Genomic DNA, 15,566 nt, shown 5'->3' with positions numbered 1-15,566 from the left:
TTTCCACCTACCTATTATGGAATGTGTATATTGCTGCTGTCTACCACAGAGATTTACCCTACCTTGAGAGAGATGATTTTGTTCTGTCAGGTGTTGCTAGGGCATACAGCTATGTAGGTACCCACATGGTATTGTGGTGCAGTCCTGGACACTACTGCTAGTTCTAACTGATGGGACAGTGGCTGAAAATCTACTTATACCTGCTCTGAGGAGATTTCTAGTCAGTTTTGGAAAGTGGTTTTTGTTTGACACTGACAGGGGGTCAAGGGAGATGGTGACCTCAACAGTGATGGCTATGTGGTCAGGACTTACCAGGGAGGATGACACTGTAGGAGTGCTACAATGTCTATTCATGTTGGTTAGGACCAGGTACAGGATATTTCCACCTGTCATAGGGGTGTTGACCAGCTGATCCAATGCATTGGCATTGACAAAGCCGAGGAATCTCTGTGCATTCAAGTTCAGGTAGAATAGGTCATGCACACTATGGTCGGGTAGTTAAAGCCACCTAGGAGCAGGTTAGAGGGCTGAATCCTGACAGATTCAAGCAAGTCCAGATAGGTGTAGTCATCCAGAGTCATGGTTGGAGGTCCGTAGCTAGGTGTGATTTGAATAGGTGTTTTGTCAACAGTTAATTGCACTTGGGATGTCTCCCATGTGTCATACTGTTCAGCCAGCCTGGAGGTGTGTATGTGTATGATAATGTTTAAAACTCCACCTCCTTTAGCTTTGTAGCCCTCCATTTGGGGTCTAAACATATAGAAGGATGTGTAACCTGGCAAGGTTAGTGTGCTCTCCACAGCTGCAAACCAGGTTGCAGTGCCTGCACAAATATCAGTATTCTTTAGGACAAGGTACATTTGCAATGACACTAGTTTCATACTAAGACTCCTAGCTCCAGTTAGAGCAAAACATCTGGACAAAAGCACACAACAATGGTGGGCAAAGGCCGAGAAATAGTGACACTTTATAAATCTAGCTGTAACACACTTAGTTTCTAGTAAAGATGGTTTTGCATTCACGGGAATACTCCACAGGATATGACATCTGACATTCAAATGTATGCTATTATGATATGACTTCAGTCTTTACTGGGTTGCCAGGGATTTGCCAGACAATGCACAACTGTATGAGGCATTGACTACAAATATGAGGCAAATATGTGGTCAGTCTGCAAAACTCTGGACAGTTGATAAGTATGAGCTCAGTATATAACATACAGTTCAACACACACTTCTGGACCACATTTTTCTATGCACATACCCTATATAGGTCTCTTACATTTGTAAGACAAGCATACGTATCATAGTAGTATTCACAGGTGACATATGTATATTTACAACATTCCAGGTAGCTGGCCTTGCAGTGTCACAGTCAGTATTGGACAACAGACACTCCAGTAGTAATCATATATGAGATGACCTTTGCTGGGTGACTCAGGGGCTAGAGGTGTGATCTATGTCACTGCAGACAGGGCCAGCAAGAATGACCATAGGTGCTGGATAGCAACATATGGGTCCAGCAAGTCTTGTTGAGACATATTGTTTAACTTCCTATTTCACATTATTGCATCCCCCTTCTGCATTCCATTACATGCTTAATTGAATGACATATATGTTATAGAGCTGAGCAGTTTCCTCAGAATAATGAGAATGTTTAGGTTTGTATAGTCACAGTCTGTCTTTGTGTAGATGGGTTCAGACCTATTTTGTGTAGGTAGCAGCTTGCCTTTTGTAGGTAATGCTCATGAGCAGGTGATGGCCTGTGCACCAGTTGGTGTCTCCCACTCACTAATTGCATCCAGAGCAGCTGTGTTGTCTTTTCATCAGCCAATGCCATAGCAACACAGTACTATAATTAAGTCCATGTGGGCCTTGCCCCTTTTCCTTGCCTGTGAGGAGAACATTATGGAGGTGTGGGGGCTACAGTTTCACAGAAGGTAGGTGGAAATACCTCTTAGAAGAAGAAATGTGGAGACAGCCCAACAAAATGGGGGACAAAGTTCCAGAATTAGGTACAGATTGTAAGTAAGTATTGCTGCTATACACATAGAAGATTGCTAGATTAACAGGGTTTGTCTGGACATGCATTTTCTGTGTGACTTGATGTGTGACAGTTATATGTCTATGACATACTACTCAACTGTCCATATGTCTGCAGAATGCTTAGAGGTTTGCCTTTTATATTTGGTCTGTTCCTCAGACAATTTCTGTTTTTGAGAAATCGGTAGGATAATGTGAGGATTGAAATCAGTAAATGTTGACATCCATTTGTGTTTCGAACATCATATCCTTCAGAGAAGTTATGTTACAACAAACCCTGTAACACCAGCAACTGTTTCAGTTTGTAACACCATTATGTAAGATATGCACTCTTTTCGGCTCCCCTGTCTCCCAAGTGTGTCAAGCTTTGTCCAAATGTCTTGCAGTAAGAGGTTCAGAGATATGGTATATCATTATTTAGTGACGTCACTCCTGATATCACCCCAATGACTTAGCAGACTCCCAAACGTGGTATGAGGCAGTGGCCATAAATATGGTCCCACACCCTGGACATTCTGTGGAAATCTGTATGATTGAAAGTTATGTATGTCTGGCCATTGTTAACAGACTGTCAAGATTGTGTAGCAGTGTATTGTTTAACTCATTAATCCCGAGTACATTCTCATGACGCCTATGTGCTTAACACCGAGCGCGCCATGAGAAGATACTAATTTCAAGCTGTTACCGCCAACTACCTTCCTGAAGCACGAGAAACTGTAGTGAAGATTTGTAGTTGAGCTTAATGTAAAACACACTGAAATCGTAACTGAGCATGTAAATTACATTATATAGTTACGATTCAGTGTGTTTTTACATTAAGTTCACATTAAATTTTGCTACAAATTCCGTGTAAAAGGTTCTTGATAAAGCAAGTGGTGGCAGCCAATCGGATTCTTTCATTCCAAGCCACCACTTGCTCCACCCCCAATCTAATTTTCTTTTGTTTTAAACTACTAAACTCTCTATATCTAATGCATCACCAGTCCACTACTTATGACATATTGTTTATTCAGCCATTTCATATAATTCAACGACTTTCAATTGACCATTGTATTTCTATGTGATGCCTGGGGCGTGAATTCCAGTAAGACCCCCACCCTTTACTTATTTCAGCCAGTTCTGAAATGTGATGTTTCTAAGGCTATCTACAAAAAAACCCTCCCACTAAAGAGCATAAATGATATGTTGCATTGGCTGAAGAAATGAATGCCGTTAACAGGATTGCTGTAGACAGCTGCAACTAAAATTCATTGATTTTTGTAGGATTCAATTCCTACACACAGCTAAATCTATTTTGTACAAAGGCAATGGGAATGGTACTACAATTTCAGCATAAATACGAAGTTGATTGCAGCAGTCGCTTGATGGAAGACAGAGTGCTGATGCAAACTGAGTGAGTGTTTTGGTTACTTAGTTGTCACTGTTTGACACACCCCCGAATAATTTTGAAAGTTCACGTATTTTTATGTGACTACTGAGGCATCAATTCCAGTAAGATCCCCACCCCCTACTCATTTCAGCCACTTCTGAAATGTGATGTTTCGAAGGATTTTCTTATTACTTCTATATCTAACACTTCTCGGGCTCCTTAGAAACCACAAAAACGTCCCCATCTCCTGACAAAGATGCTGTTTACCTCCGTAGAAATCTAGAAGATAATTAGCTCAACAGGCAAAATCTAAGCCAGTTTTCTCAGTAAAACTCCATTGGCTCAGATTCTAATATAAACTGCAATTTAATAAAATAAAAAATAAACAGCAGCACAAGTTTTCAAATAGTATTTCAGCAAGAATAGAAGCCGTCGGACCTGCAATCCTTCTCTTCATCCCATCTTTCTATATACAAAAAAACCCTCCCGCTAAAGAGCAGAAATGATATGTTGCGTTTGCTGAAGGAACGAATGCTATTAACAGGATTGCTGTAGACCATTGCAATTAAAATTGATTGCTTTTCTTCATTTTTTTTTTTTACGTAACTGCTGCTGTTTTGTGACGAATGTGTTTTTTTGTAATTTATAATAGTGCTTGTGAGTGGTTATGAATCATACTGATATTTTATTTTTTTGAAGGAGGGTTGAACAGACATTCCAATAGCAGTTACCTCATTATAGCAAGTGTGTATATACTCTGGAACAGTGCACTGCTGGGTTGAGTAGATTAGGATGAGACTTCACGGAGTATTTAGAATAGGTTAATGGGTATGGATATATATTTTTTAGAAGGATGGTTGAACAGATGTTCCAATAGCAGTTAACTTGTAAATATTAAATATTTAAATATTGCTCTTATAAACCTAAAACGTTACAGGAGTAACAGGGTTTGTGTTGGCAGACATTTCCTGAGGGATGTGAAGTCTCTTCTTTACTAATATTATATTCTATATTCTAATATAATTAACTGTACCCAGGTGCTGCACTGTTCAGAATTTTCATAAGGATGGTACCTACAAATTTCTTTTAATATGACAAATGTTTAGTTACCCATAAATATGCTTGCAGCAATGAGTTCACGTTGGAGCTTTAGTCCATTTTCATATGCTGTATAGTAATAAAAGGCAAATTATCTTGACCTGAATTGTATATTTTGTACTGTTGGGTATGTGTTAGATTTAATTTAACTGTACTGTGGGGCTTCATTCAGAAGTTGTGTCACAGTAGTAAGGGTTGTCACCTTATGTTGAAACCAAACCGCATTGTTCTTGCAGAAATTCCAATGCATATTTGTACAGTTATTAGAATTTTAGTTTTTTTACCATAGAGTTTAATGCCAGGGAAGAAATGTATACTTACACTGATATTTCAATTTATTTTATTCCTTTTGTTGACTGAGATAATTATTTATTTTATTCCTTTTGTTGACTGAGATAATGTGGTTGTGCTAAGTGCCACTTTTCAGCAGAGCCCACAGGAGACAAGCTCAACAGGCAAGCACAGTAACAAAAGTTACACCAACTACAACTGCATAGCTCAACATTGATGTAGCATTAACATGCATACATCAATAAGCAGAACAGGTAACAACCATACTGTAATATATTTATATATATGTATAGATCAGGTGCAATAAATAGGTTAAAGACGAGCAGCTTACTTGCTGATGGTATGTTTTTTTTTTTTTTTTTTTTTTGCATATGTAGATAATTTTAAATGAGAAACTTCACATATTGCTAGACTGTGGATCAGCTTATCACATAACCTGGCAAAGTCCCATGTATTTGTTGTTAGAGTAGGCAGAACTGTGTTTTTATTTTAGGTTAGGTAGATAAATCCATTAGGCCCATGTGATTGTTAGCAGCTCTAACCTTTAATCCTGTATGCTATATTTCCAGATATGTTTATGTTGTAATTAAAGAGTAGGAGATGGATAAAACATTGGGTGTAATTTAGTTTTTTTTTTCATCTTTGTTCTATAATCATATATTTATATTTTGTAGTTCATTTTTAGTTCATTCCCATATTGAATGTGACCACCTTATGTAGAATATGTTTTGTAGTAGTTTAACATGGAGCCACCTTTTTAAGTTGTTGGCATTACAGCAATTTAGTTTGATAACATTTTGTTATGTATTTTGGCTATTTTTGGATGAGCTAGTCAATTTTTATTGACTTGGGTACTCTCAACTGGGGTACCTCAATGTTTTACTGAAGGAGTCAATTGGGTGAATGTTTCATTTTGGTGCATATGTATACATGGACATACTAAGGCATACACTGTTAGAAACTCCTGGCATGCGGACTGAAGAGTGCTTCTCAAACAATCTGGAAATATATCGCTGATAAGTATATTTATTGGCACTTTAACTTTTCAGAGTTCTGTATTGTCTTAATTTTTGCCTGACAGAATTATTTTAGATATTGGCCGGCATTGATTTTGTTTCTCATCTGTTCTGAAACTGGTTCCCCCCTATTCCTGTAGTGGTGTTACATTTATAACACTGGTCTAACAGCTTTTTGTTATCTGATTGCTTCAAGGCATGCCAAAGTTTGTTCTTCAATTTTTCCCTTAGATCTGCTAGTTCTCTCCTCTCCTGCAGTTTTACTAGCTTATTAGTTTAGCACTTTACCAGACTTCTTGTAGCAATTATTGTAGCACACAAAAGTGCTACCAGCACTAAACTTTCTACTAAGAAACAGCTCCAGTACTTATTAATGCCCACCCCTCCAGGCATGTGTAAAGGTCAGCTCCCTGTGCTTTTTCCTATTAACTTGGTAAACTTGGGCATCCAGAGGCAATGTAGCAACTGCCTCATGTATACTGCCAATCCTCTCCTCTTACCTCTCAACACTCAGACTTGTGAGAGATGCACTTATATATCCAAAGTGGAAGCCATGCACTCTCCAGCCAAGACCAGAATAGCAGGTCAAGAGGAGAAGGTCAACACCCCAGAGATCACTCCAGTGGCTCTACTCGATAGCCGTGTGTGCCCAATAAAATACTAGAGAAAGCCAATACAGAAGAGCTATCCCAGGTAACCCAAGTTGAGCAACTGGCTGCCTGCCAGCCATTAGCTTATGACCAAGGGCTGCTGAGCTTTTTATAGTGAGCAGCTCTGGTGTAGGTGTTCAACACTTTTTAGAAATGCTCATGGGCTTTTCATGCAAAATTTAGGTCTGATCTTGGCTTGTTCTCTGATTCTTGACATTGCACACCCAGATATTTTGGACAATTTTTCTGCCTTAGATGGAATGGTTAGGTGAGATAACATGAATTAATACTTTTAAATGGATCAGTCAGATAAGTTTGATAGTTTTGCTTGTCTTAGTGTATTTCTGATTATACTCAGTAGTTGCCTGACTGAGATAAACGTAATTATTTGCTGACTACTACCAGTATGGAGCTACCCTATATTTTGGTCATTTTTCTTGAGTTTGTCAGTCATGTGTGGAAATTTGGTGGGAGGAAGGGTTCATATCTAAGTGATATAGTCTTTTAATAAATTACTCAGGTCTTACTGATGATAATGACTCTGTGTTACATAGCAGCTACACAAGGTAATATAACGAATGCCTACTCAACAGGTTATGTGGAGCAATTAGCACCTGTGTCTGAGCATGCATAACTGTGCAGTAATGAAATGCAGTTCATTAGCACATTACCAATAAGTGCCGTTATAATATATCACTGACTCATTATCACTTTTCAGGCCAAACTCTCAGCAACGGTCACTGTTATTCACATATGTAGAAGTAGTTATCACACTGATGAATGCACAAGCCAGATTTGAGTGTTTCTCCACTTTGAGTCATTGCAAGCCTCTTCCCACACCAGTTTATTTCATTTTTTATCATTTCAAAACGTTGCAAATGTATGACACAAAATCTGAACATAGATTTTAAATATTGTTCTTTTTAACTTAGTTACTAGAATAAATGTGTTGTTTTTACATGAGAAAGTTGCTAGAATAAGAGGATTTGTGGTAGACTGTATGAAGGATATGAATATATATATGTTATTTAGTGCCTTGCATCAATAATGGTTTTCCTATAAATTACTACGGTCATATGATATACTACACAATGACTCTCTTAGGGGCATACATTTATACTTTGTTCATGTGTTTGTGTGTATGTGGAAGAATATATTTTACATTGTTTACTTTAATTGTAAGGCAATGACAATATCCAAACTCATATGTTGTCTTTATTTATTTGAGTCTATCCTGTGCTGCTGTGGTAAAATATTCCCTGTGCTTTTGAAATGTGAAGTCATTTAGCTGAGTTACTGATTATAGTCTTGTTCTTTATTTATTATGAAATAGGTTTAAATATATATAAAAATATATATATATTCAGTATATATATATTCAGTATATCTTTGTGGGTATCTGTGAGGCACATTACAGCTGTAAGAGTACTTGCATATCTATTTGTTGAGCTACGCATGGTCTAAGGTAGCTGCGGACTCTTGCCCACAAGGCTGAGGATAGAATGACAATTGACACCATAAGAAAAATAAGTGATTTTCAAAGGCTGAGAACTTGGAGACTCTTCAGCTCAGTCCCATAGTGCTGCTGTCCTAGGTAAGCATGGCCTCGGGGGGTGCCACTGTGATGCAATGTTTCCCTGTGGGAAAGGACACATGCAAAAAAGACAAAGCCTGGGTCAGTCTTGGTCTATTCATATGCTGTTTTGGTGTAGCAAGGGCAAGAGGGTTTACATTAGCTCCCCCTTTTCACTCCTTATGGTCATTGTAGAATGGACACATGTAAAGGAAAAAGGCAGAGGTAAGGCAGAGTGGATAGGAGTGAAGATTTGGATGGGCTAACCAGGTAATGCATATGATATACATATGTATGTAGTCTTCCAGTACATCTGTCAAACATCAGTAGTAATCTGTTTGCATTTTCTTTCCTGTGCAGGTTTGTCCACCTTCTGACACTGTCATGGCTTCATGAGCAGGAAAGTGCCAAGTGAGAGTGTGGGTATGTGGCCATCCCTACATTCACTGGGTTGCCAGCCATGCCTCCGTAACTGAAAACCAGTACAACTTGAGCTTCCCCACATCCAGCGTGAAGGTATACTGGATTACAAGAAGAAGCATGCATTGGAACTTAGTACTGCAGTTGTTGGAAGAGAAGTGTTCCATCTACCCTGAGCCCAAAATTCTTGTGCTGCACATTGTAGGGAATGATGTCATCAGTCAACAACTCGGAAGGCTACGGTTTCAAATTACAGCAATTTTTGAACACTTGCAGTCTTGGTGGCCACATTGTCATTTTCTGTGGTATAATATAATTCCTCGACAGATATGTAAAACGGCAAACAGTCAACGGGCAGCACACAAGGTCAGATGTTTACAGAATGGGTTCGTGCATGGCCTGGTGCACAGGGTCGGTGGATCTACAATCTGTCATGACAGCATCACCGCAGAAGATGTTTACCTGTTCAGAGGGGATGGCGTTCACCTAACTGAGGAGGACATTGCCTTGTTCTTGACTGACCTCCACAATGGCGTGAGAGCAGCTATGCAGGATTGGTAATATGCAGCTTGTGAGAAGAATGGAAAACACCCATGACCAAGTAGGGAACAGTATGGTAAGTAAAACTCTATTATGAAATGTGTTGTGTAAAATATATATTTTTCTGAGTTTGGCAAATGACTGTTGTAAGGAGCTGGTGAAGATGCTGAGAAAGAACAACTGTTTCAGGAGAGTGCTAGCACGTACAATCTAATATGTCAGTAACCCTTCTACATGTACCCATTCAGCAGTATATTGGCTACACCAAGAATGTGTATATTTACAATCATATGTGTCTACATGGTAAAACAACTAGGTCTGAATGCTGTACGCATGTACAGATATCATTTTTCTTAGGACTCAGGTTATGGAAATTATGATTTTTTTTCATATTTTGGTAGATAACTTCATAATGGAGCATCTGAATGTGCTAAGTAATACCTAATTCTGAAGACAGTATTCATTGTTCCAACATGGTAAAAGAACTGTGCATCTATTTTGTACACATTTACAGATATCCCAGTTTGTTTCGGACTTAGGTTATGGAAATTATAGCTTTTATTTTTCATATTTTGGTACATAACTTTGTAATGCAGCATCTGAATGTGCTAAGTAATACCTAATTTTGAAGACAGTATTCATTGTTCCAACATGGTAAAAAACTGTGCATCTATTTTGTACACATATACAGATATCAAAGTTTGTTTCGGACTTAGGTTATGGAAATTGATTTTTTTTCATATTTTGGTACATAACTTTGTAATGCAGAATCTGAACATATTAAGTAATACCTCATTTTGAAGACAGTTTTACTCCTTACAACATGGTAAAAGAACTGTGTCTGGGCACTATACACATGTATAGATATCACAGTTTCTTTAGTCTTGTCGGGTTATGAAAATTAAACATTTTCAATATTTCTCATTATTATGCCCATATCGTTCCAAGGGAGCGTGGTGATGACACAAATGATGCATCATTTTGAAGCTGATATTGAGCCGCACAACTTCTACACTGAAATGTAGCCTCTGTCTGTTAAAGGTGATGAGATATTATGCTTTGTTTATTTATCAATTATGAGAAATATTATATTAATCATATTTCTGTGAATATCTCCGTAAACGAGCATCACACAGTAATGGTTAAGGTATCATTATAAAGCCGTCATTCATACAAACAAATTAAATATAAATTGTATGGGTCTACATGGTACACTGCCCAAGATATTGTGCTTTGCTTTTCCAAAAAGGTAAAAAATATGCACAATATCAGCATTCCTTGCCAAATATTTAATAATGACTTTTATACACACTATCAACATTTACACTGTTGGAAAGGTCAGTGTCTGCTGAACAACTTTTGCATTTACATTTTTAGTCTAGCTCTGATAGTTAAAGAGTTATGAACATTTGTTTTCTGTATGGTATTAGAAATCGATTTTCTGAAAATTTGCTCAGGCTGCACTGTTGTTCCTATGGTGGAATTAAGCAGGCAGCTTTTTCTGAGCTTCTCTGGAGTAAATGAGTTAAATGTTTGTTGGGCTGAGTAAGGAGAGTGGCAGATGTGAGTGTCATAGATCCTTTTCTATCTGACTGCGCATGCTCCTACTGTTGCTGGTGGTCTATCCAGTGTATATGTTTGTAGGGGCAGACTGAGAAATGTCATGTAACACCTCAGGATTCCCAGAACACTGTGACTTGGGGCAGTATATGGTGGTGTAGTGTGCGACTAGCAATCGTGCTATGTTTGTTCATTCATTATATTGTATAGTTCAGGTGGGGAACTGATATGTTGCTGTGACTGTGGCACAAATGGTTGTGGGTGGACAATTTCTCACCAATGTCTGGTTTCCCTACAGTTACATCCCTGTAGTGGATGATATATTTGCAAATGCATGAGTAATTCCCCACAGCTGATTAGGTTTAGTGTCGGGTTGGTCTGACTGTAGTTCAGAAGGTGCTGTGTGCAATGGTTGGCAGCTCTCAGTGTTTTTTTTTCCCTTCTGTTACATGACTGTAGTCATACCTCTCCACTGTCCAGATTTCTATACATTGTCCAGATGTGTGGCTCATATTTTTGGTCTGTTCCCCATAACAGTTGTGGGTTTCTGACAAATCTCTGGGATGATGTGAGCACTGACATCACTAAATGATGACAATCATTTGTATTTCAAACCTGAAATCTTTCAGAAAATATGTTAAAACAAACCATGATACTCTAGCAAACCTCTACACTTATAACAGCCATATTTCAAATATGTCACTATTGTTTGCCCTTTATCCCCCCACTTTGTCAGGCTTTTTGCAGATGTCTTGCAGTAAGAGGTTGAGTATATGTACAGTGGATAAAAAAAAAGTTTACACACCCATGTTAAAATGCCAGGTTTTTGTGATATTAAAAAAAAATGGGACCACAATAAATCATTTCAAAACTTTTCCCACCTTTAATGTGAACCATAACCTGGACAATTCAATTGAAAAACAAACAAATCTGTTAGGGAAAAAATATAAAAAATAAAAAATGTGCAATACGCTGGTTGCGCACACCCTTAAACTAATACTTTGTTGAAGCACCTTTTGATTTAGTTACAGCATTCAGTCTTCTTGGGTAGGAGTCTATCAGCATGGCACATCTTGACTTGACAATATTTGCCCACCCTTCCTTGCAAAATCACTTCAAATATGTCAGATTTTGAGGGCGTCTCTTGTGCACAGCCCTCTTCAGGTCACCCCACAGATTTTTCTATTGGATTTAGGTCTGGGTTCTGGCTGGGCCGTTCCAAAACTTTAATTTTCTTCTGGTGAAGCCATTCATTTGTTGATTTGGATGTATGCTTGGGGTCATTGTCATGTTGAAAGGTGAAATTCATTTTCATCTTCAGTTTTCTAGCAGACGCCTGAAGGTTCGGGGCCAAAAGTGACCTGATATTTGGAACTGTTCATAATTTTTTCTACCTTGACTAAAGCTCCAGTTCCAGCTGAAGAAAAGCAATCTTAAAGCATGATACTGCCATCAGAATGCTTCACAGTGGGGATGGTGCTCTTTTGGTGATGAGAAGTGTTGTTTTTGCGCCAAACATACCTTTTGGAATTGTGGCCAAAAAGTTCAACCTTGGTGTCATCAGACCTTAACACATTTTCCCACATGTTTTTGGAAGACTTGATTTATTGTTTTGCAAATTTTAGTGGGGCCTGGATGTTTTTCTGTGTAAGAAAAGTCTTCCATCTTGCAACCCTACTCCATAGTCCAGACATATGGAGAATACGGGAGATTGTTTTCACATGTAGTACACAACCAGTAGTTGCCAGAAATTCCTGCAACTCCTTCAGTGTTGCTGTAGGTCTCTTGGCAGCCTCCCTGACTAGTTTTCATCTTGTCTTTACATCATTTTGGGAGGGACATCCATTTCTTTGCCATGTTACTGTTGTCCCATATTTTTTCCACTTTTTATTGACTGTCTTCACTGTGTTCCATGGTACATCTAATGTTCTGGAAAGTTTTTTGTACCCTTCTCTTGACTGCTACCTTTCAAAAATGAGATCCCTCTGATGATTTGTAAGCTCTCTGTGAATCATGGCTTTTGTTGTAGCAGGCAACTGAGTAAATGTCAGGAAAATCCTACTAGGACAGCTAAATTTTATTTGGGGTTAATTATAGTCTCTTTAATTGATGGCAGGTATGTACCCAAGAAGACTGAATGCTGTAATTAAATGAAAAGATGCTTCAACAAAGTACTAGTTTAAGGGTGTGCACACATAACGAAATACTAGTTTAAGGGTGTGCACACTTATGCAACAAGTGTATTGTATGTTTTTTATTTTTTATATTTTTTCCCCTAACAGATTTGTTTGTTTTTCAATTGAATTGTACAGGTTATAGGTCACATTAAAGATGGGAAAAGTTTTGAAATGATTTATTGTGGTCTCATTTTTTTATATCACATCAACCCGGCATTTTAACAGGGGTGTGTAAACTTTTATATTCACTGCAGATATATGTATATGTATGCATATAAGAGCACTAATTCCACAGGTTTTTACCTAATGTTGGATGACCATCCTGCATTTGCAAATTTCACAGCTCATGTGGAGAAGTGGCAGCTGGTGTGACTGTAGTGCACAGGGTCCTGGATCTAAGGCTTGCCAGGGATGTGTATTTTTCCCTTATGTAAAATGACTGTAGTGCATGATATGTTTGCAAAATCATTGCAACTTCTCACAGCTCAGGTGGTGTAGAGGTATATTGCTGTGATGGTAGTGCACAGGGTCCTGGCTTCTAGACTTGCTAGTGATGACTTTTTTCATTAATGTTAAATTACCATAATGCATGATATCTTTGTAAAAGCATTATAGAACGATACACCTAAGATGGTGTTGTGATACATTGCTGTGATTGTAGTGCTCAGGGTCCTGGATTCAAGCTTGAAAGGGCTGATTATTCTGTTGCTGAACAGAACAAGGGATGATGGAGACAGAGTGATTAAAGCACTTTTAAGCAGTTATAGGTGGGTTTGCATGGTTTAGCACGAAGCTAAGTGATGCTAACAGACAGTTAAGTCCTCTCAGCTTCACTTAGCAGCACTTATTCCCACTTACACCCGAGCTAATGTTAAATAAAGAAAAGAAAAAAGGGTGATAGGAAAGTGGTGAAATGGGGACAAGCAGGGTGCAAAACATGAGGAAAAGCAGCCAGGGATGTGCAGGACAGGTGTAGGAAAGGACCATAGCTCTACATTTCTACTGCAGCAACAGCTGTGACTGATGTGGAAAATTTGAAATTTAAGCCACACACCCCACAGGGAGGGGTGTTGGCAACATACTTTTGTAGAGTAATTTGCATGTAGATTGATTTACATCACTGGACATGACGAAATGTAGAGCTATATATGGGGCAGTGATTTTTTTGTGGGATAGATGCCTTTTTTTTTAAGGTGAGAGTAGGATGTTGGGGAAGGGCTGTAGATATGTTTGGGTAGGTAGGTTGGGTAGGATAGATTGCATTTTCAGAGAGACGACACACAAGATAGCAGACAGAGGTGGTATATGACACATGACGGGGGTAAATACCTTGGACGGGGAGGGTGGTTGGGAATTGAGGCCTATGAGCCCCCAAATGGATACAGTGGCAATGAGTTCCCAACCCATAGACAGCCACCACTGCACCTTTACGGCCCAAAGGTAGCTGTGCTGGGGGCTGGACAACAGCAGCAGCCTGCCCCTCCAGGTGCACCAGGCATCCCTCCATCTGGTGCAGCCATCCATCCAACTTGGAGTGGATGATGCTGCGCACCATACCCCAGAACATTTTGCGGGTAACGGGTTCCTCTCTACACCCATGCCCAGGGGATGGGACGGGCCCCTTCCCCTGAGGCAGTTCCACCTGAAGGTGGTTCCGGACAAGTGGAGGAGGATGTTCCAGGTTGGGTCCCAGATGTGCTGACGCCCACTGCCACTGCCAGATGAGGTGGGATAGGTGGATCCGCTGGGATCAGCCTTCCCAAAAGTGCTATAGTGTTGTGGTTTTCAAAGATATATTGGTTAGTCATGAACAAAACATTTCAAAATTTGTTGTAACAACATGTGTGGGTGTGCCAATTAACCAAAATCAACAGATATGAAACAGTTGTATAGCAAACAGAGCACATGAATGAATGGAACAACAGTAAGCATTTTAACAGCATGCCATTTACATTGACAACAACAGGCCACCAGTAATGGTATTTGAACAAGGTATTTTAATATGCAAACAAATAAATATATGAACAATGATAGAACACATGTCCCAACAATAGGTTTTGAGGACAACATACCCGTAGTGTATGAATAATAATTATTGATGCAGACGAGGGGTGGGGGGAGAGAAAACATTCCAGTAACAACTGTATAGGCTTCTATTTTTCACAACAGTACTGAACATTACTCTACATATCTGCCCTCACTTTACATCTACCTATGGCCCATAACTTCTGTAGCACATACATACTTATTAGGCTGCCTTCCTGTAGTGGTATGGGGCAGACTGGGAGAACTATGGTTACATTTCTAGAGGGGGCTTGTACATGCCAGTGTTATGTACCCTGCACTGATGTTGTATGTGTCTGCTACTGACATACTTCACCTGGATTCCTGTCTGTGTCCAAGTTGATTAGCAGCAGTGACAACTACCCTTGACAGCATGACACTTGAGAAACATGTATTAGGAAGAGTGCATGGTGTATGTACCTATCCTGCTGTCATTTGCTGGCATTGGGTTAGACAGTGGGACAGTTGTACACAGTGTATTGGTATACCCTTCATACAGCTACTACAAAAATGTCTTTACCTGTATGACCTGAGGAGAAAATATCTGTTACCACTATCTGACTGTTTCTACAAATATTCAAGATTTCTTGAGTGTATATATGCACACATCTCAGTACCATTCCCTGGATTCGAACCGTGTCTGGGTGTGTGAAAATTAATAACAAAGATATTTTTCATCACACTGAGCTACTGGGGAACTGCTAGCTCTTGTCTGACTGTTTTCTGCCTAATAGTCTGTGGGATAGACAGTCTGAGCTTGTAATCC

Source organism: Protopterus annectens, chromosome 4.part0, assembly GCF_019279795.1.
Source record: "Protopterus annectens isolate FY-2018-M chromosome 4.part0, PAN1.0, whole genome shotgun sequence".
NCBI classification, from domain to species: Eukaryota; Metazoa; Chordata; order Ceratodontiformes; family Protopteridae; genus Protopterus; species Protopterus annectens.
Note: the sequence above shows the minus strand (reverse complement) of the source record.